The 22,247-nt window shown below is 45.1% G+C and overlaps 1 long non-coding RNA gene and 1 pseudogene across 1 annotated transcript in view; one reads left to right on the forward strand and one right to left on the reverse strand.

Annotated features, from left to right (window-relative positions):
* Positions 1 to 344: 344 nt before the first annotated feature.
* LOC129041592 (F-actin-capping protein subunit alpha-1-like) lies at positions 345 to 1,244 on the reverse strand (annotated as a pseudogene).
* Positions 1,245 to 17,892: 16,648 nt separating this feature from the next.
* LOC129040539 (uncharacterized) overlaps positions 17,893 to 22,247 on the forward strand; it is a 38,062-nt gene continuing 33,707 nt past the window's right edge. Inside the window, exon 1 of the long non-coding RNA XR_008503664.1 lies at positions 17,893 to 18,230. This is a non-coding gene — a long non-coding RNA (uncharacterized LOC129040539). The remainder of the gene's footprint in view (positions 18,231 to 22,247) is intronic.

The raw sequence follows: 22,247 nt of genomic DNA on the forward strand, positions 1-22,247 counted from the left end.
ACACCTTGTCTAAATCAGTAACAGGGCTTCATGGCTAGGAAAATTTTCTAAACAATAAGTGACTCTAGATTAGATGTCTCTTTCCAACATTAAATGTAGCAGAATTAACAACAGCAACAAAAGATTCACACATGGATATAGTGATAACAGAAAATTACAAGGCGGAGAACATAAAAGAATCAAGACAATGCTAGAGGTTCAACAGTATTCCATGAGGCTAGAAAATCCATTAACTTTGAAAGCCCTAGCAAAATATCACTCTTGTTTATAAATCACTTATTTATCATACGACCACACGTCGAATCTTTGTCTTTCCACATACACAAGAATCCTACATTCAGCCTTTAAGTCTTTTGCATTTCTTTGCCAGTCTTGTAGCTGAGTATCTTGTTCCCATCAATTTTGGTGCAGGTAACTGGTAGCTGCTGGTGCAAGGCCTTGAATGTGGCATCTGACATTGTTTGATAGTTTTTACTAATTGCTGTTCGATACTCCTTTCCTGCATTCTCTGATTTTAATAAACTCCTTTATAGTTTGGAATTCATTCAAACCAATTAGTGAATCCTGTACAACTTTATGACTGACCAATGGTGCATTGCCCTCTTCATAATAATGAACTTGAATTTTAAGCACTTCAGCTACCTGGGCTGTAGGTTGTTCGATGGTGGACTTCTGCTCTTATCTCCAATCATTCCAGAAGTTTTTAGGCTGACACTGGTGGCTTTCAATACATGCAATAACAGTCTGTTTTAGCATAAACAATACAGAAGCCTTGGCCATTGCAATAATGATCTTTCACATAGATTTTTTTTTTTTTTTGAAACAGGATCTCACTCCTGTAGCCCAGGGTGGAGTGCAGTGGCTCACTGCAGCGTCAACCTTGTGGGTAGATGGGACCATAGGCGTGCACCACCACACCTGGCTAATTTTTGTATTTTTTAAAGTAGGGGCGAGGTTTTGCCATGTTGTCCAGGCTGGTCTTGAACTCCTGGGCTCAAGCGACCCTCCCGCCTCAGCCTCCCAAAGTGCTGGGATTATAGGCATGAGCCACTGTGTCTGGTCCGCATAGGCTCTTAAAGCACTGTCACAGAATTCTCTCCGGGACTTCAGACTCCATCTACTTTCTCTGCCTGGGGGCCACTTGCTTCTTTCTGATCTTCATATCCTTCTATCTTCACAGGCATGAATGGATTCATGTTACAGTGGGCAAATGCAAGTGCTGCTCCTTCCCCGAAGATTGTCATTATTTCCAAGTAAAACTGAGACATAAGAAAAGTTTGTCTTTAGTGCACCAAGGTTCTTCTGTATAAATCTGTTCAATGCTTCAGCAATAAGCTCATCCCAGGAAATTGTCCCCTGCCCCATTTTCTATATCCTATTTTGTGCTCAAGAAAAGGGGCTACTCCTAAATAGGGATGGTTGAATTGTAGTGACTTTTATAGACATATAGCCAAAAGAATGAATCTCTCATAATGGAATTCCAGATTTTATCAGCCCAAGATGATATAATTTTAGATTACACAGATATTTCTAAAATTTCACTGTGTAGAGAGCAGCCCAAGCTGGCTGAATTTGAGGACTGGGTGCTGGGTGAGGAGAAGATATGCATAGCTGCTGAATTCATCACTCATGCACTCCCCAGGGGAAAAGATCAGGTCTTAATTACAGAACACGGTAACCTGGCTAATAGCAGATTTTTAGACCCAAGAAACAACATTTTATTTAAATTTGATCACTTACAGAAAGAAGCAAGTGCCCCCCAGCCAGAGGAAGTAGGTAGATGTCTACTTGGAATTTTACTTCTACACCAAGTAGAAGTTCTTTAGATTGAGTTTCTTTAGTTTGTGATGCAACCAAAGTCAAGACTTTACTCCTTAATGTCTTAATTTCTCACATTCCCAACTATCAAAGTCATAGTCAGGCATAAAATCAGAACTGGACCTCAGAAACATTGGGATACCTATATTCTTTTTCTGTTAGACCACTCGCATTGCTTACAGGCAGTCTAATTAGCCTGTTCCAAGGGCAGACCCTGCACAACCTGTTCCAACATTTAATTGACAAAATCCACAAAGCACACCTATTACAGGCAAAACTCTATCATTTAGAAGGCTTTCAGCTACAAAGAACAGAAAACCGAAATAAATGTACATTAAGTGATAAAAATATTGAAGTTACATGGCCAGAATCCTGGAAGTAGGTAGGGTGGGACCAGGTTGGTTAATGTCTATCTAATCACCTCATCAAGAACACCATCATTGTTCACTGTCAGCTTCAACCTGTTGGTGTTGTCTCTCCCGGTCACAAGGTGGCTGCCATAGTTCTAGGTGTCCCATGTGGACATGACACTAATCCAACTGAAGCGAAGAAACCATTTCCTCCCCTGAGTTTCTTTCTATCAATTGGAAATCTTTTCTGTAGAAACCATCCCATCATTTCTCTTACGTATCATTGATCAAGACGAGGTCTCATGACTGTTCTTAAACCAATGGTAGGAAAGAGAATGGGATCACCATAGACCAATCAATATCCATGCCTCACCCTCCTGGGAAGTGGCTAGAGATAAAGTCACCCATCCTCAGCAGAAGGCCTCAGAGGAAAGTGTCAATATGGAAACAAAATTGGTTTCTACTGGCCAGGAAGAGGGCAATAGATTCATGTGGGCAACAAACAGTACTTGTTACATCAGGCACAGTCATAAAGGTAGGGAGCAAAACAGACTTCAGGTCTGTTAGAACCTCCTATCAAGCTAAGAAACCTACAATCATTATAGCAACTGAAGGACCCAGAATGTCCCGGAAACACTTGAATCCCCAGTGGGTGCAGCATAGAGGCAGCTAAGTGGAGTGGCCTAGGGCAGTGATCAGGGAAGGACTTCTGGTAGAAATCTACTTCAAGCTGGACTCTGGCGATCAAGTGAGCCAGACATGGGTTGGTAGGAAGAAGGAGCAGCTATTCCTAGTGGAATAGCAATAGGCTCCAAGGCTAGAATTCGAGAGTTAGTCCTCCCATGCCTGTGGACATGGGGATAGCATTTTGGTCTCATTTGAGATGTGACCATGAGATCCATGATGGCAGAGACTGAGTCTCTCTCATTTACACTTGGATCCCTGATGCCCAGAAAAACCTGGAGTAATATGGTGATGTTTGTTGTGGGATTAGATTAATGATTACCTTGAAAGATGAAAAAGTGGGAAGGAAGCAGGAATAACAGCAGGTGTAGGGCATTCCCATGCTTCTTTCAGTGGAACTATTAGAATCCCTAGGACCAGGGAAACACCTCTTCAACTCGTCCAGGCTTCTCCACAAAGGAAGTGACTTCAACAATTAAAAGTCCCATCCAGACAGAGATCTTTGTGCTTTTCTTTGTTCCAGCTAAATTTCAAGCTGAGCTCAGGAAGTTTGGTGTCAGATTGTATCCTGGGGAAATGAATTTTCCCTTTTTCCATGAGTCATTGCCATCAATTGCTGAGTGGCTTATATAAATGAATACTAGAGGAGGCAGAAGTGTGATGACTCTTGGGAGACTTCACCACATGATGTCTACTTTGCCATTCACTATCCCAGCCAGACCTGGCTCAGAGTGAGAAGCATAGATAATTTACAAGGCCAATGCTAAATGAAAACGTGGGGCCCCTTGTTAAAAAGTATTGAGCAATTCTAGACAGGGACAGCATTAAACCAAGCAGGGCCTTTCTAACCACAGGGCACCAGCTAGCATGGGACAGCTGCGTAGGGGTGCAGGTGGCCCACCTGTGAATCCAGCCCTGGAGAAAAGCATCCACAACCAATTGAATCAAAGAAGGAGAGGTTCCTGGGGCTATTTGGCTCTGGAGCGTTGTTTCTTTTCAGATCCCTCAATTTATAAGTGTGTAACAACAGTATTGTGCTGGTGAAAGTTACCATTTTATAGATCACTGGGGCTGGCTCCTTTCAGAGGAATGAGGGAAATAACAGGGTGCTTAAACGCAATTAGTTGAAGCAACAAAAAGAACAAAGAGAACAACAAGAAAGCTATTATGCAAATGTGTGGCCATTTGCTGCCATTCTGCCTTGGGGAGTTTTGTGGTAGATTCAGGAGTTTCTGCCTGTCTGAATTATTAGTCCTCCTTATATTTAACATCAAGCCTCAGTACAATTATTTATGTTTTTTTTTTTCCCCTCAGCACATTAGTAATTGGCCTCTCTCATCTGGTCTTAACGTGGGCTTAACTGCTGCCTTGACTGAAAACAATAGCAACGAAGGCAAAGCAAGCGCAGACCCTGCAATACACTGGCCGGCCAGAAGGAAGGCCCCCAAGATTCGAGCTTCACTCGTTCTGCTCTGCGGGGGTCTCGGAAAAGAGGAGGCAGATAGGTGCCTTCCCCAAGGGTCCGGGGCTACTGTCTGTGGGGTTGTGAACCACGATGTTATCTAGTTCCTTTCAGAAATGACCTAGTCGGACATAATGGAACTGGGTATCCCCAGCCCTTTCAAAAAAAAAAAAAAAAAAAAAAATCCTACTAAAGACCTAACCAACGTATTTCAGATCAAATTTGTGCCTACAGTAAGTACACTAAATTATACTCAAAATGTTACTGGAAAGGCCCCAAGAGATGATTCTTGGATCTCATGCAAGAAAGATTTTGGGGTGAGTCCACAGAATAAAGTGAAAGTGAGTTTATTAGAGAAGTAAAGAAACATAGGCAGGGCAGGGCGTTCCTGAAAGCAAGAGAGCAAGGGGAGGAGTGCTCCTATCTTAGGTGCAAAGTTGTTTTTTTTTTTTTTTTTTAGAAGTTGTCTTGCCCTGGGCTGGGCTGTGTGGGGAGGCCATGGAAAGCAGCCTGGACTACAGTCATAAGCTGAGTAATAAGCTGAGGACTTGGCTCACAAACAAGCCCTACATGAGACCCTGCTGGTGGGGGTTGGGGGTGGGTCCTGTTATCCCCTTCTCTGCCCTCTGCCTTCTCTGCAGGAATGCTGGCTGATGGCCCCTGCCTCATCTCCAGGCCTCCATGTCTTCAAGATGCTCATTTACCCAGTTGCCACAGCCTCCCCAGGAACTCGCAGGAGCAAGCTCTGCATGGCTGACAGCACCATTTAGAAGAGGGCGCTGTGGAATGAATGGTCCCCCCTGCAGCTCAGCCTCATCTCCTTAATGGATCCTAATTACCCCTGTCCTGCTTATAGCTTCTCTCCAGGGCCCACCTGTCAGGATGATGGATGAGGTGACTGGGAGGTGGGGCCAGCTGGGACTGGAGGAATCCCCCCGCTGTCTAGTAGGGCAGGGATGCAGGAACTTTCAGTCAGTTCCAAAGATTCTGAGGAAGAGAAGGCAACATTGCAGGATGAGCTTTTCTCCCCTTTTGTCCCCAAAACTTGGGCCAGGTGAGTTTTCACTTAGGAGGAAGGTGATGGGGAATCTGGATGAGGAGAACTGGCTATTCTGGTGTGTAGCCTGAGGAGTACATGATAAGGGGAGGAGAGGCAGCTCTGCTCAGGACTCCAAGGCAGGACCCAGAGCTGTATTTTAGGACCCCAGCACTAGGCATATCAGAAGGCCACATCTGCTCGGAGAAGGCCGGCAGTCACCAGGCACATAGTCTCCAGCTGATCCATGTCTTCATGGACACAGCCCCAGCGGGGACTCAGTAAATGAACTGCAAATCATCTGGGGTCCCAGACACAGACCTTTGACCCTATGATCACCAGTAGCAGATGCTGGCTTGACTGTGATTCTCTGTTTCTGCAGATTAATCAGATAAGGGAGAAGGAATACCAGGATTCTGCTTTTAAGTCACATCTACTCAGAACAAAGGAGTGAAACCTTCCCCTCCTCTGCTACGAATACAGTCTCACGTGCTCTAGGAATTAACAATCTCAGTCTAACTTGTGAGTTACTATTTTGTGCACTTGTTCTGTGCCATGTGCACTGTAAGCTCCTTGTGCATGGCAGGTATCTTACTCATCTTTTCCATCTGTGTCCCCTCGGCGGTGTCCATTGTGGGGCACCGTGCAGTTGTACAACACGGCAGGCGGAGCAAACCCAGGAGCAGACTGGAACCCCTCTTTACATCGGGGATGCTAGCCCCAGGTTTCCATGGAAGGAGTAAAACTTTTCCTCCCCAGAGATGGTAGTTTGAGAAGAATGTGTCCACCTTCTTTCTCCATATGCCTCTGGAGCCACCTGCCTTGCTGCTGAGCACAAGAAGAGGCTTTGTGCCTTCTGGGCTTTCTCTTTCAGGGTGGGCTGCTCTTCTGGTGTGTGGTAAACGTGGGAGGCATTTGTTTGCCCACGTGTGGTGGTAGCTCATTTCTAGGCTGCCCTCCTGGATCCTCACTTCCCAGAACACACGTCGTCTTGTGGCATCCTGCCACATTGAATAGGGTTGATCTGTGAAGCCAATAGGATGGCACAGAATTGGTGTTGTGTGGCTTCTGAACCTACTCAAAGAAGACTTGACAGCAGCCATCCAATATTCTTGGAACATTCATTCTGGGGGAAGCCAGCCATCATTTCATGAGAACACTTGTTATGGGGTAAATTGTATCTCCCCAAATTCATATGTTGAAATCCTAATCCCCAGTTTTTCAGAATGTGACTATATTTGGAGATAGGACCTTTAGAGAGGTGATTAAGATAAAACGAGGTCTTTAGCATTTGCCCTAGTCCAATATCACTGGTATTCGTATAAGAAGAGAAGATTAGGATACAGACATGCACAGAGGGAAGACTGTGAGGAGACACAGGGAAAAGGTGGTCCTCTGCAAGCCAAGGAGGGAGGCCTCAGAAGAAACACCCTGCTGATACCTTGATTTTAGACTTCTAGCTTCCAGTACTGTGAGAAGATAAATTTCCATTGTTTAAGCCACCTGGTCTGCGGTGCTTTGTTATGGCAGTTCTAGCAAACTCATATACCACTCCAGTAGCCCTGTGCAGAGGCCCACATGGAGAGGAACAAAATTGCCAGCACTAATTCATCAGCCATATGAGTGAACCATCTTGAGAGCATACCCTCCAGCCCTGGTCAAGCCTTCAGATGACTTCAGTCCCTCAGCCCTCATGCACTCCAGCTGAGGCCCCAGACATCATGGAGCAGAGGTAAGACATCCTCCCTGTGCCCATCTGAATTCCTGACTCACCTAAACCATGAGATGATACATGATTACTGTTGTATGATGTCATTAGGCTTGGGGTGGTTTGTTATGCAGCCATATATAACCAGCGTGCCAGGTCTGCTGTGACGGAGTGAGACATTTAACTCAGGCGGAGGAAGGAATGCCATTTTGAAAAGCTTATATGGCCACAGATCTAAGCTGTGCCATCAGCAAAGCAGTGTTTCCAGATGATGTGGTCAAGCCTTCCTTGAGGAGGACATAGCCCCTGCCAGTATTTGGGGAATGGCTTTAAAAGTCTACCTTGGCAGGCATCAGCTGTGGCCTGGGAGATTGGCAGGAGTGGTAGAGGCCGGCAGGGCCAGGGGAAGGAAGTGGTTTAACCCCCCTTCACTCTCGAAGGGGGCTGGGATATTGGGAAAGTGTCAGGAAGAGGAACCTGGGAAGAGCAACCTGATATCAGGCCAGGCAGATGATGCCAGAACCTCAAATGTGGGCCAATGCTTTCCTGCCCAGGCCAGGAAGCCTGCCTCTGCAGTGAAGAGTAAGGGGCCTCAGCCCCTCAATGAAGAAATAAATACCTATTGAACACCAGCTCTGTAGTTTATTGAATTTTTATTTTTACAACAACACTTTGAGCTAAGTATTACCTCAGTTTTTTACGTAAGGAAAGGGAGACTCAGAAAAGTAGAAAGGTTGAGTAACTTACCTATCACATCATTTGTAAGTAACAGCTGGATTCAGAGCCAGGAACATCTGCCTCCAGAGCTCCTGTCCTAGCCCAGGGGTGAAGTGTCATGGAAGTGGCTTGGTGGAGTGGTCCAGACAATGTATTCTAGATCTAGGTGGCCTGGGACCAGCCCCTGGCTCCATGCTTCCTACCCTTGTAACTCTGGACAAGTCACTTCACCTCTTCACGTCTCAAGGTCCTTGTCTCTAAAGTGGAGATGATAGCATGTACCTCATGGGTTACTATGGGATACAATGAGTTAGAGCCAAGGGCTTGGAACAGAGTCTGGCACAAAAGAGGCACTTTGTGAGTACTGGTTCATTATTCTCTCAACTCTGCAAGACTTCTAAGAACAAAAAAGATGTGATTCTCAGAACCAGGCTGGGGTTGATAGTGCCTAGGCTAGACATGGAGCATGGCCAAGGCCACTGAATTGATGTACTTCTGTAAAACACCTTCTCTTTTCTTCTCTTCCTCTCTAATCCCAAACTATGCAGCTCAAGGTTATGAGATGGCTGGTGACCACCCCTGAATCCAGAACGCAGTGTCCCCTTAGCTCTCATAGGCTACCCAAGCCAGAGCTCCCAGGGAAAGGGCCCTTTCTTGGAGATGGAGCTTAACAATCACATTCAAGGGAATGTTTGGGGAACAGGGGCTGAGGAAGGAGGGTAATTAGTCTCCTGTGGACACAAGTCTTCACTCCTGCACTGGGAAATCAAGAGCCCATGAGGGTGGGCTTGGGTTGTCAGACAGCATGTCCCTGAGGGAAAGGTTCAGGCTGTGTTTCCTGCTGCCCCCTTTCCCGGCTGAAAAGGAGCAGCTAAGTGTTATTGATCCAAGCTCCAGGGGGAATATTTGCTAGAAGTTCGCTGGTACTTGCTCAATACTTAGCTGGTATTCATTATTCAGTGATAGGGATGGGGAGTGGAGAATGCTGGCATTGTGCCACCAAGTGAGCCTGGCTTCACCAGGGGTAACATGGGAACTGGGAGAGGCAGACAGCCTGGAAGAGTCAAAGATGACTGGCTCTCATCCTGGGAGGACCAGTGATGTATGGTAGTGGGGAAAATTCTATCTCCTGGGTGGCCCCTGGCCTCCCACAGGTCATGGAGGCTCTGGTTTTTGGCTGGAGCCTAGGAAAAAAACTTTGGGTGATACTAGGTCTGGCTGCCCTCTGATAGCCTTTTTCTATATCTCAGTTTTCTCAGATGTCCCACCCATTTTTAATGATGTATTGCAATGAAACTAGGCTTTACAGTGAGAGAAATGCCAATCAAGCCCAAGGCTCCAGAGTGGGTCAGAATAACTCACGAAACAAGATCTAAAGGACATGGATTTGGTTGTTTCCTAACCCTGTGATAGACCTGCCTATTCTTGGAGTCTGTCCAACTAGATAATGTTGATATAAGTTCCTTGTAACAGGTAACACCACAGACAAATATCAGCTATCACCATCACATGATGACGATGATGAGTATTTTTACTACCTTTCCAAAAATCCATGCCCCCAAACCTAATGTAGCCATAACAATCAGCGTGAGAAGGCAGAGGGGTTAGGACTTGAACAAGACTGTCCATAGCACAACCCAAGAGTCCATGGAGAGAAGAATAAATAAATAAATAATGACATCTTCACCAAATGGAATATTTTACAGCATGGGAAATGGAAATTAGTAAACTAAATGTAGCAATATGGGTGAATCTTAGAATATAGTGAGTGGGAAAATGCAAGTTCTAGAAGGCTACACACATCAAACTTCAAAATTAAAACTAAGAAATAGGTGACATAGGCATACATATCTAGGTGATACAACTGAAAAATAAAGGAAAGAAAAGCAAAAGGTTTAGTGTAATGATTACCCTTGGCAGAGGTGGTGAGAGCCATGGTAGAGGGCCAGGATAGCACAGGAACATGCAGACATGCTGTTCATATTGTTCTAGATTTTGAGTTGGATGGTGCTATAGCTTGGATGTTCATCCCAACAAACCTCATGTTGAAATTTGATCCCAGTGTTGGAGGTGGGGCCTAATGGGAGGTGTTTTTGTTATAGGGGTGGATCCCTCATGAGTTGATTAATCTCCTCCTGGGGATGGGGTGAGTGAGCTCTTGCTCTATTAGTTCCCACAAGAGCTGGTTGTTAAAAAGAGCCTGGCACCTGCCCTCTCTCTCTCTCTCTTTTGCTTCCTCTCTTGCCATGTAATCCCTGTGCAAGCCAGCTTCCCTTTTCCTTCCCCTTCCACTATAAGTGGAAGTAGCCTGAGGCCCTCACCAGAAGTAGATGCTGGCTCCATGCTTCTTGTACAGCCTGCAGAACTGCAAGACAGATAAACCTCTTTTCTTTGTAAACTATCCAGTCTCAAACATTCCTTTATAGCAACACAAATGGACTAAAACAGATGGTGAAAAAAAATGAATGAATGCATGAATAAATGAATGAATGAATAAAAAAGTGGGCCATATGTGAAACAATGTTGGCATTGAGTCATAACTAGGATTATGATTAATCCAATGCTGAATACCTAAAATCCAAAATACAAATTTTTTCATTTAAAGAAAATTCTGGTGATGAGTGAATATTTAGCACTGGATCCCCAAGTAGAAGTTCTAGAAACACAATCAGTTTTTTTCTATGGGGGATAGGAATGCCTCTCTATAGCCCACTGTACTTAGAAATACTTTTGCCATACACTTTGCTGAGGAGAGGTGAATTCCAGTCCTGATGTAGGTATGCTGAAGAATGTGTATGTGTATATATACATATAGTATGTATGTCCTTGGAGCTGAATTTATAACTGGCACTGAACTATGATAAATAGTGCTTCTACAAACATTCTTACACATGTCTTTTAGTTTATGTATGTATACATTTCCTTTGTCTATATATCTAGTAGTAAAATTGCTGGATCACAGAGTATAGAGTAGTAGTCCCTCCTTATCTGTGGAGGGTATGTTCCAAGACCCCCAGTGGATGCCTGAAACCATGGATAGAGCCAGCCCTATATATACTATATTTTTTCCTATACCTACATACCTGTGGTATAGTTTAATTTATAAATTAGTCACAGTAAGAGATTAACTACAACTAATGAAAAAAAAACAATTATAACACTATACTGTAATAAAAGTTATCTAAATGTGGTCTTTCTTTCTCAAAATATCTTATTGTATTGTGCCATACTCACCTATTTTCAGACCTTGGCTGACCATGGGTAACTAAAATCGTGGAAAGTGAAACTGTGGAAAGCCAAACCCTTGGGTAAGGAGGGACTACAATGTGTACGTTCAACTTTGATAGATAATGCCAGTTTTCCAAAGTGGTCCTACCAATATATACTCTCACCAGCAAGTTTGAGAGTTCCAGTTTCTCCACATCCTCACCAACACTTAGTATTATCAGTCATTCTAATTTTTACCATTGTAAAAATTAGGTGTGAGGTCATATCTTACTATGGTATTATTTTATGTTTCTTTGAAGATTAATGAGGTTGAGCATTTTTTGTATATTTATTGGCCACTTAGATTTTTTCATGAAGTTTGAGTCTTTTTTATTTTCTATTGGATTATTTGTCTTATCCTTATTGAATTTTGATGTTCCTTTTAAATTATGCATATGAATCTTTTTGGAGGATATACATATATTTTAAGATTGTCTTGGCTATTTTTGGATCTTTGCATTTCCATTTAAATTTTAAAATAAATTTTTATTTTTATCTATTAATAAAAACCACCCAAATGCTTATGAACAGGAGAGTGGATGAATAAATTGAGGCAAAGTCACACAAAGGAATATTACATAGCAGAAAAATGAATGAAACTATGCAATGTAGCAATGTGAATGAATCTTAGCAAAATTTTATTAAGTCAGGGAAGAAAAGATTCAGAATATTACATGCAGCATAAGCCCTTTTTATAATGGTAAAAACAACTAAAATAAAAATGTTTACTTTTAAGGAATACATATAGATGAGTGAACACTATCTATATGTAAAGGAAGTAAGGGAACAACGGACTTGTGGTTGAGGATGGTGGCTGCCTTGGGTGGGGGAAACAGGAGGCTGGGCAGGAGAAGGGCCATGTAACGAGATGAAAGTTTTTGCCAAGGTCCCAGTCTTCAGGTTGGATGGCAGATTCACAGGTGCTTATCAGATAGTGAAAAGTAGATACACACATAAATGAATAAATGACCCATGAGAAGCCATGTTATGCATCAAGAATTCTGAATAACCTGATTCAGTGCCAGTGAAGTCCATTGAGAGGAAAAATCTGACCCTGAAAGATTGAAAGAGGACACTGCTGTCAACCCCCTTGTTGTGGGGCCCCCAGTTTCCCCTCATGACACCTCCTGGGCTGAACAGGGTTGCCAATGTCAAGATGCATATTACATATATTACATATTAGGAAAACTCAATTTCTTTTAATTAGTTTTTAGGAAAATGAATGAAAATGTATGTTGTCTTTTTTATCTCCTATACCCCAATGCATCTTGTGTATTCTTGAGTATATGCATGCCAATTTAGAGACCTGTGCCCTAAGTGAATGACATTTTAGGTGGACTTAGTTTTAGACAGACCACTCTATTGGCATGTGAAAGATGAACTGGAAGGAGCAGTAGTCAAGACAGAAAGAGCCTTTAGGAGGCTGTTGATATATTCTTGCTGAGGTAGGAAGTGGGACTCGACTCTGGAAGCGGGGCTCAGACAGCAGACCAAACTGAGGATTAGCTAAAACAGGGCTGAGGCAGAAGCAGCTTTCCATAAGACACACCCCCAGTGTGCCATGTAGGTTTACCATTGCCATGGCAACACCTAGAGTTATTGCCCCTTTCCATGGCAACGACCCAGTGACCCAAATGTTACTACCCCTTCCCTAGAAATTTCTGCATAAACTGCCCCTTAATCTACATGTAATTAAATAGGTATAAATATGACTGCAAAACTGCCCTGAGATGCTACTCTCTGCCTAAGGGGTCACCCTGCTGTGCAGGAGCAGTCAAAACCACCACAACTGTAACACTGCTTCAGTAAAGCTGTTTTCGTCTACTGCAGCTTGCCCTTTAATTCTTTCCTGGGCAAAACCAAGAACCCTCCCTGTCTAAGCCCCATTAGGGGCTCACCTGCTCTGCATTACCACCAGGGTAGACAAGAGCTAAGGGGTGGCTGTGGGAAAGGGAAGGAAATAAGGAATTTGGGAGGTATTGAAGAGAAGGAATTTATAGGACTCAATTTCCCTAATACTAGGACATCCAGGAGCTAAAATAATTATGTATTTACTCTTCTCAGCTTGCGACTGCCATTTCTCTTAGAGTCAGAATCTCTCTTTGCTCCAAACTCTTGGGTCTCTCACCCTCCTACAGAGTGTTGATACTTTCATATAGGTCCCAGGGCAATTACTACTTTACATCTGATCTCACTCACTGATGGACTAATTGGCAGTGCCCTCCCTGCTGACAGCCTTTGGATGTTGAAGGCAAATTAAGCAGCCCTTGATGGGTAGTAATGCTGCTGAAATCTGGAGGCTGGTGGTGTGGGGGTGGGGTTTGCATTTCAGGAAAGTGTGCTACAGCTGCCTCTCAGATCTTTGAGCTTGATCCATTCTGCTTTCTCTGACAGCAGCCCATCAATCACTCACCTTAGATACTTTCACAGGCTGACATAATTGAAAGCTTCAGCTGGATTCTGTAGTGGACTTGGAGGAGCCATGGTCTTAGAGGGTAATTTGGCAACAGGCAAGCCCACAGTTCTTAGAATTTCAGGGATAAAGACCACATCTTCGGCCAGGAAGACCAAAGGCTCAAAGGTCCCATGCTCCATCAGGGAACTCAAAGGCTTGCTTTGTTGGGACACCAAGCCAATCACGGGCTGCCCCCTCTTTGAGCCTTCATTTACTTATCTGTAACATAGAGGTGCAGACTTGAAACAAGTCTTAAAATGTGGGCACAAATGCTATTGGTAGGAAAGCAAGTTATATTACTGCTGGGGCAATTTGTTACCACCACTTGGGAGTTATGCGACCCTAGATGAGCTATGCACTGCTGGGAGCCCTGGCCTCAAAGAGAGAAGACTATGTAAACAAGTATGTGTGACAATGTCTGTCATACAGCAGACCCTCTCAGAACATCAGTTTTCTTCTTCACTGTTTGGCTGCCAAACGGAACAGATGGGGGCCTGGACTGAATACGGGTGAGCTGCAGGATTACAGCCCCATTGCTGGCTTCTGCATGCCTCTGTGGGCCTCTAGAGTGGTTTCTCTCTGGCTGGACCACTGTTCCCTGGCCTGGCCTGAAGTGGGGAAAGAGGTGGCTAAGAAGGAGATTGAAGGATGTAAAGAAAGTTCTATACCTCTGAAGGCAGAAACTGTGGGCAAGTCACTTACTTCTCAAGCTTTAGTTTTCCCACATATAAAGTGAATTGTTCCTAGCTCATGGGCTGGGTGTGGAGGATGAAATGAGATCGTGTCTGTTAGGCTCCTGGAGCAGAGTATGTGATTCCCAAATGTCAGGTAACCTCCCTATCTACCTCTCCAGCCTTCCCCTTGGAATAGACTCTTGGGACACCCTGAATTTTTTTTTAAGTGGTGATTCTCTGAATGTGGTTCTGGGCACAGGGGCTCTGGGAAAATTCACCAAAACTCAATTCACAGAAAGTACACTCATCAATTTCATCTTGCCAAATGGTGATTTGGCTTCCAATCAATCAAACCTTGGCCAAGTTACTTTTGGCAAGTAAGCCTGCCTCCCAGAGGAATCCTCTAGGTGGATTGGGCTGATTGGAATGCAGGTTTAGTGAGATGCTCAGCTCAGGTGGCATGAAGGGCAGAAGCAGGGAGCAGCTTGCTTTCAGCATGATATTGCTGGACGCTGAGCCCTGTATTTTGTGGCTGATGCCAGAGCTGTCTTGTCCTTTTCCCGCTTCTCTTTCTGCTGCATTTGTGGTCATTAACACAAAGGAGTTCTTCACTGAGAGGAGGGAGGCTGCTGAAGTGGAAATGGAGCCAGGGTGGGGTGGAGCCGGGTGGAGGGCTGGCACACCAAGCCCAAGGAAAGAATCACTGCTTGATATTCTTGATGTTTCTTCCTCTTTGTGCAGACTTCTTGGGACTCTCTCTTCTTCTCCTTTAGCTTCTGTTTTCCTTGCAGAACATAAGATAAGGGGTCAGAAAGCAAGTAGAGTGAGAGGGCAAAGGGAAGGAGGCAGGAGACGATAGGATAGAAGCCCTGGTTCATGAAGACACATGAACACTGAACTTCCATATGGATGAAGATTCTTTGATTGCAAGCAAAGGAAACAAACTGGTTAATTCTCCTAAAGGAAGCTCCCAGCATGGAAGGGAGAAATGGGATGGGGGACAGGCAAGAACCAAGGCTGCATCCAGGGGCCCAGAAGCAGCTACCACATAGTGGTGGCCAATTAGGATGAGCCTGGTCAAGATGCAGCTGCAGCTGATTGTTTTCAGTCTCTGTGCCTATGCTCAAGATTCAAATTCCAGAAAGGGGCATCCTATGGCATCACTTGCATTAGGCACCCTTTCATTGTCTGGAAAAGGGAGAGGTTCTAGTTACTTATCCCCTAGGCTGTACCCAATGGAGAAGATGTAGTTCCAATGGAGGAAACTGAATTGCTGAAGAGAAGATAGAGGGTAATAAACCAGAAAATAATAAATCATGGCAAACAGGTATACAGTGTTGAGAATGTGCCAGACTCTGAGCTAAGAGCATTACATCTATTAACTCCTTTAATCAGCCTATGTAGGCAATGAGGATATTGTTATCCCATTAGACAGATAAGGAAACTGAGATCCAGAAAAGTTAAATAATTATCCTAGGTCATAGAGCTAGTAAGTGGTGGTGCTAGGTTTTGAGTCAAAGTCTCATTCCTAATGCCTGTGCAATACTGTCCACTTCACTACTGCCCACTTGAAAAGCAAGCTTGGGAAAATCAAGGACCTTAGTGGTCCTAAAGAAGGCTAGTTTGCTCAGGGTTTCCAAGAATAGAAGAAAACTAGAGATAGCTGGTCGTTCCATTTTTCAGGTCTCCCTAACTCCAAGGCCCCTCTACTGACTCCCATCTGAGTGAGCATGTCTGCTCCTGTGCTCAAGGGCAGGTGCCCCTGCTGAGGAGGCTGGGAGATGCTGGGGAAGGTAAACATGAGCTGCACTGAACAAGCAAAGGAAAGGAGAGGCATTTCACAGATTTAAGATTTAACAAAAAGAGAATTAAATTGACATTTTATTGACTTGCAGTGGGAGTTGTTAAAGACAGATTACTGCAGCAAGGGTTGAGTTTGATTGAAAGGGCGGGAGAGGACTTAGCTTCCAAAAGCATCAAATTTGAAGGCCAGTAATACCCCAAGGGGCAAGGTGAGCACATAAATTTGAACTCATACAAGAATACTTTCCAGCACACGCACTCATATCACACATCACAAATAGCTCCCAGAGGCCAGGCCCAGAGACAACAGGTGAAATGAGGGGGTAAGAGCACAGTGTTCTAGATTTGACTCTTATCAACATACCGTCCCCACCCCAACCCGATGTATGGCCCCACTGGGAGCTTCAAAGATGGAATTTCTCATACTTTAATGGAGAAATAGGGTCTTGAGGAAACACCCTTTTGCTTCCAGGAAGAAAATGATCCCATTTCAAAGCTGTCTCTTCAGGGACTCCCTGCATGCTCAGTGGCTCGCAGAGATGCAGCACTTGCTTGGAGGCCAGCAGCAGTCTGCAAAGGCCTTCTCGGGAGAGCCTAGCCCCGTGCGATTTGTCTTGGTGTAGGGGTGGGTGTGGGCGACACCCAGGGAACCTGGGGAAGGAAGAACAGAGAGACATGTGGAGAGGGGGCAAAGGGCAGGGATGAGACCAGATTACAAGGAACAGCCTGGCTTAGATTGCCCTTGGAGATAGCACCACTCTGGTCTCTTGTTTCACACAGGTGTTGAAATGAGGGTCTGGATTCTAGGGTGGCTGATGATGATTCTCGTCTCAGGAAGCTTTTCCTCTGTGGGGGTGAGAGGTGACAAGCGTGCTAGCAGCCCTCGCTCTCGGCGCCTCCTCGGCCTCGGCGTCCACTCTGGCAGCGCTTGAGGAGCCCTTCAGCCCACCACTGCACTATGGAAGCCCCTTTCAGGGCTGGCCGAGGCCGGAGCCGGCTCCCTCTGCTTGTGGGGAGGTGTGGAGGGAGAGGCGCGGGCGGGAACCGGGACTGCGCGCGGCGCTCTCGGGCCAGCGTGAGTTCCGGGTGGGTGCGGGCTCGGCGGGCCCTGCACTCGGAGGGGCCGGCCGGCGTCGCCGGCCCCGGGCAGTGAGGGGGCTTAGCACCCGGGCCAGCAGCTGCGGAGGGTGCGCCGGGTCCCCCAGCAGTGCCGGCCGGCCTGCGCCTCGCTCGAATTATCGCCGGGCCTCAGCTGCCTCCCGCGGGGCAGGGCTCAGGATCTGCAGCCCGCCATGCCCCAGGCTCCCCGCCGCGCCTTGGGCTCCTGCGCGGCCAGAGCCTTCCCGACGAGCACCGCACCGTGCTCCGCGGCGCCCTGTCCCATCGACCGCCCAAGGGCTGAGAAGTGCAGGTGCACTGCACAGGACTGGCAGGCAGCTCCGCCCCAGCCCTGGTGCGGGATCCACCAGGCAAAGCCAGCTGGGCTCCTGAACTGGATGGGGACTTGGAGAACTTTTACGTCTAGCTGGAGGATTGTATATGCACCAATCAGCACTCTGTATCTAGCTAATCTGGTGGGGACTTGGAGAACCTTTATGTCTAGTTAAAGGATTGTAAATACAGCAATCAGCACTCTGTGTCTAGCTCAAGGTTTGTAAACACACCAATCAGTGCTCTGTGTCTAGTTAATCTAGTGGGAACTTGGAGAACTTCTACCTCTAGCTAGAGAGTTGTAAATGCACCAATCAGCACTCTGTGTCTAGCTCAAGGATTGTAAACGCACCAATCAGCAGCCTGTCAAAAACGGACCAATCAGCTCTCTGTAAAACGATCCGCTCTATGTAAAATGGACCAATCAGCAGGATGTGGGTGGGGCCAGATAAAGGAATAAAAGCACAGAGGCAAGCTGCTTGCAGCTTCTTCCACACGGTGGAAGCTTTGTTTTTTCGTTCTTTGCGATAAATCTTGATGCTGCTCAGTCTTTGGGTCCACAGTGCCTTTATGAGCTGTAACATTCACTGCGAAGGTCTGTAGCTTTACTCCTGAGGCCAGCAAGACCATGAACCCACCGGGAGGAATGAACAACTCCAGACACATTGCCTTAACAGCTGTTAACACTCACTGCGAAGGTCTGCAGCTTCACTCTTGAAGCCAATGAGACCACGAACCCACCAGAAGAAAGAAACTTCGAACACGTCCGAACGTCAGAAGGAACAAACTCCGGACACACCATCTTTAGGAACTGTAACACTCACGGTGAGGGTCCGCGGCTTCATTCTTGAAGTCAGTGAGACCAAGAACCCACCAATTCTGGACATGGGCATTTCTGTGTATCCCTTGTGTGATACACTCCCTTCCCCTCCTGCTACACCTATGAAGGGCTGAGTCAGTGTTGGAACACCCCCTTGCTTCTACTCCTGCAGTGTTGAGAATGTGCTAGACTGTATGCTAAGTGAATTACATCTATTAACTCCTTTAATAGATGTAGCTCCTGCCATTGGTGTCACATCTCTGAGAATCATTCTGATGGCTCCCTTTCCCTCCTTAGCCCCGGCCCCCCAGGCAGCAGCTGCATCCTAATCACAGGCATCCATAGAAGAGCTATGACTCCAAATCTATAACCCTTCCCTCCCAGTTATCCTGTTGTCTTCCTGGGGGAGATCTGGTGCAGATAAGGGCATTAATTATGTCCTTATCTGCATTGTTAAAAGTGACTTCTCAGATTCCTCCCAGACATCTATTATAGTGTACTGTGGGGAGTGGCAGGGAGTGGCATTAAACATCCCTCGCACCTGTTCCTTTTCCTCCCTCTTTCCTACCAAGGGAACAGAGTTCTTCTCTTAGCTCTCAGGGCTTTTGCTGCACAGTGCCCTTTCCACCCCCTCTTGACTCCACTGTCCCAGGTTTTGCATCAACTGAGCACAAAGGAAAAAGGAGCCTCTGGCTTAGCAAAAAAGATTTGAAGGTGCCCTTCACTGAGCCCTGAAAGAGACTACAATCTCTCTGCAATCAACAAGGCTGCCTCTTCTGGGTACTAAAATAGCAACTGTGGAGTAAACCTTCCCCCCCTTTCCCTCTTTTTCTCCAGGACAACACAAAGAAACTCTAGGGGTGAACTGGGAAATCACAGTATCTTTTAACAGCCTGAAAGCCTGAAAAGAAAGTTTCTGTGTGTGCATTTGCGGCTCATCAGTACAGAAAAGCTAATTATCTCAGTAGTGTTGCTGCCTCCTTGCATCCAGCAAACTCTGTCCTTGACATTATGATCTTGTTGGTCCTATCAACAACACTGAGTCATGGAGGGCCCAGCAATGGTGCACCCCATTTTAGATAGGAGAGAAACAAGGTCCATGGAAGGAAGGCTACCCAGGGATGGAGTGGTCAGAGTCAGAGATGAATGTCTGTATCCTGAGAGTTTTTTCACTAAATTTCCACAGGGAATGGAATGAGTTCTTTGGGCTTGATTGCTGGACCATGGACAGATTGATATATGGATTGTTATTTTACAGCAATCTTATCAGCCCTTGTTGGACCCTATTCTGTTCCTCTTCTGATGCCAGGCCCAGAGCTGTTGTGCAGTGACTATCATAGCATCCGGCAGGTAGTTGTCAAGGTAGGAACAGATGGAGTGGGGAAGGAGTGATGCCTGTTGCATTTGGGGAGGGGAGGGAAGACTGCAGTTGTCAGGGTTGGAGTTACTAGGGATTTGGAACGTGCATTTATATATGATGGCAAATGGGAAAGAAGAATCTGGCAAATGAGATGACACATATATGTCCTTTTGAAGAAATAAAGTAAGAGGTGAGCCCAGGAAGATAATGGCCTAGCATTGAGGTCATATGGAGGCCCCCTCAACCCAGAAGACCCTCTGCAGCAATAATGAGAACTGATGGGTAGCAGTGTTCAGGATCACGGAACAGAGAACAATGCGTGCATAACTTACCTATGTGGAAAAGCTGATGGAAAGAGACTATGATCAGGTTCTAGGAGCATAAACTGTTAAAATTAGAAGGAGACTTCGAAGTCATCCAGATGAGAAAACTGAACTCAGTGACATGCCCAAATGAACACTGCCACTAAGCAGCAGAATGGAACTAGAATTTAGTTCTAGTTCCCCCTCCCCAGATGCCATGTTCATCACTCCTTCCCCACTCCATCTGTTCCTACCTTGGTAACTAGGTTCCTTCCAATACAGGGCTCTGTTCGTCATCCCCGCTGATTAGGCTCAGGTCATTTGGCCAAATACAGGTTTCTCTGTGGTAAGAAATTAAGGCACCATTGTATTAAGAGCAGCTGAGTTTCCATTCTTCTGCTGCCTGGAGAGTGCACTCTTGAGGCTGGTAAAGCCCTGGCAGTATCCTGAAGACTGTATTTGTGCCAAACCCCTTCCAGTAGATCTAAAATATAGTGGTTCAGAAGGGATAATAGTGAGGTTAAATGGGATAACAGGATAGATCAGTGCGGGAAATGTGGATATCTATCCTTTAAAATTCCTTATAGATACTGACTTCCACCAACAGCCACAATAGAGTAACTGGGATCGGATTTATGCTCTCACTTTAAACAACTAAACCGTCGAAACAAAATGCATGAAACAATAGTTTACAGACATCAGACAGCAGATAGCGCGGGAGTATGAGCTCTAAGAAAAAGAAAACAAAAGAGGCGAGTCCTAGGATTGTACCAGCTTAATCCTGGAGGCAGTTTCTAAGCCACAGTGTGAGGTGAGGGTGAGGGGAGAAAAATGTGTCTTGGTAATCTTGTTCACTTGAGAAGACAGTATCAGAATTTGGGGAGAACAAGGTAACTTGAATTTGCAGGGCAGTGTAGCACAGAGGATGGAATGGACTTGCCCAGAGAGCGATCTCTAGCGATCTGCAGCGATGTCTTCTTGAAGCTTGGGCTGAGTACTGATAAGCACATACATGAAAGGAAACTCTCCACGGCGGGTGAAAACGCAGTAGAAAGCAGTAGACTAAACAATTGCTAGAGCTCACAGAAGGGTGGGAATAATTCATATTCCCACCAGCTAGAGTGGAAAGAGCTCCTAATAAATAAGGCATGGGGTGGAATCCTTAGAAGAGCATTCCTCAGTAGTAGAGCCAAAACAACCCTAGACTGATGATTGTTCTGGACCTGCCCTAATAAAGTTTAAAAGCAAGGCTCAAAAATATTCAACGGACTTTGAGTAACTTAACTGTGTATGAGAGCAATATGAAACACATATGTAATTATAAGGCATTGGAAGAAGCAAGAAAATAAGATGAACAACTGAGGGAAAAATTAATTTGTAGAAATAGACTCTGACATTACAAAGATGATGGAATTAGCAGATAAAGATATTAAAAGAATTATAAAAATGATCTGTATATCCAAGAACATATGAACAGGAGAAGGAGAGAAATAGAAGATATAAAAAAAGGACAAGTGAAACTTTTAGAGTGAAAAACACAACAACCAAAATGAAAAAATACACTGGGTGGAATTGACAGTGGATAAGATGCTACAGAAGTAAATATCAGTGAACTTAAAGTAATAGCGTAGGCTGGGCACGGTGGCTCACGCCTGTGATCCCAACACTTTGGGAGGCCGAGGTGGGCAGATCACCTGAGGTCAGGAGTTTGAGACCAGCCTGACCAACATGGTGAAACCCTGTCTCTACCAAAAATACAAAAATTAGCCAGGCGTGGTGGCGTGTGCCTGTAATCCCAGCTACCCAGAAGGGTGAGGCAGGAGAATCGCTGGAACCTGGGAGGCAGAGGTTGTAGTAAGCAGAGATCGCGCCACTGAACTCCAGCCTGGGCAACAGAGCAAGACTCCATCTCAAAAAAAAAAAGAAATACCATAAAAATAATTCAAAATTAGACACAGGAGAAAAAGACTTAAAAAAGAAACAGAATTGTGCGTGACTAGTGGTATAATATTGAGTGGCCTATTGCATGTAATTATAATTACAGAAGGAGAGGAGAAAAGGGTAGGACAGAAAAATATTTCCAGAAATAACTGCCAAAAATTTTCTAAATTTGATGAAAAATTTGAACCTGTAGATCCAACAATATCAACAAAACCAAAGTTGAAAAAGCATAAAAAAAAATTACATCAAGGCACATTGTAATCAAATTGCTAAAAGCCAGAGATAATCAGGAAATTGTAAAAGTAGCCAAAAACATGCTCTGTACAAAGGGGCAAAGATAAAATTATGGCAGACTTCTTGTCATAAACTAAGCAAACCAGAAGATAATGGAGCAACATTTTAAGTTATGATAGCAAAAA

Source organism: Pongo pygmaeus, chromosome 6 (assembly GCF_028885625.2).
Source record: "Pongo pygmaeus isolate AG05252 chromosome 6, NHGRI_mPonPyg2-v2.0_pri, whole genome shotgun sequence".
In the NCBI taxonomy this organism is placed as follows: Eukaryota; Metazoa; Chordata; class Mammalia; order Primates; family Hominidae; genus Pongo; species Pongo pygmaeus.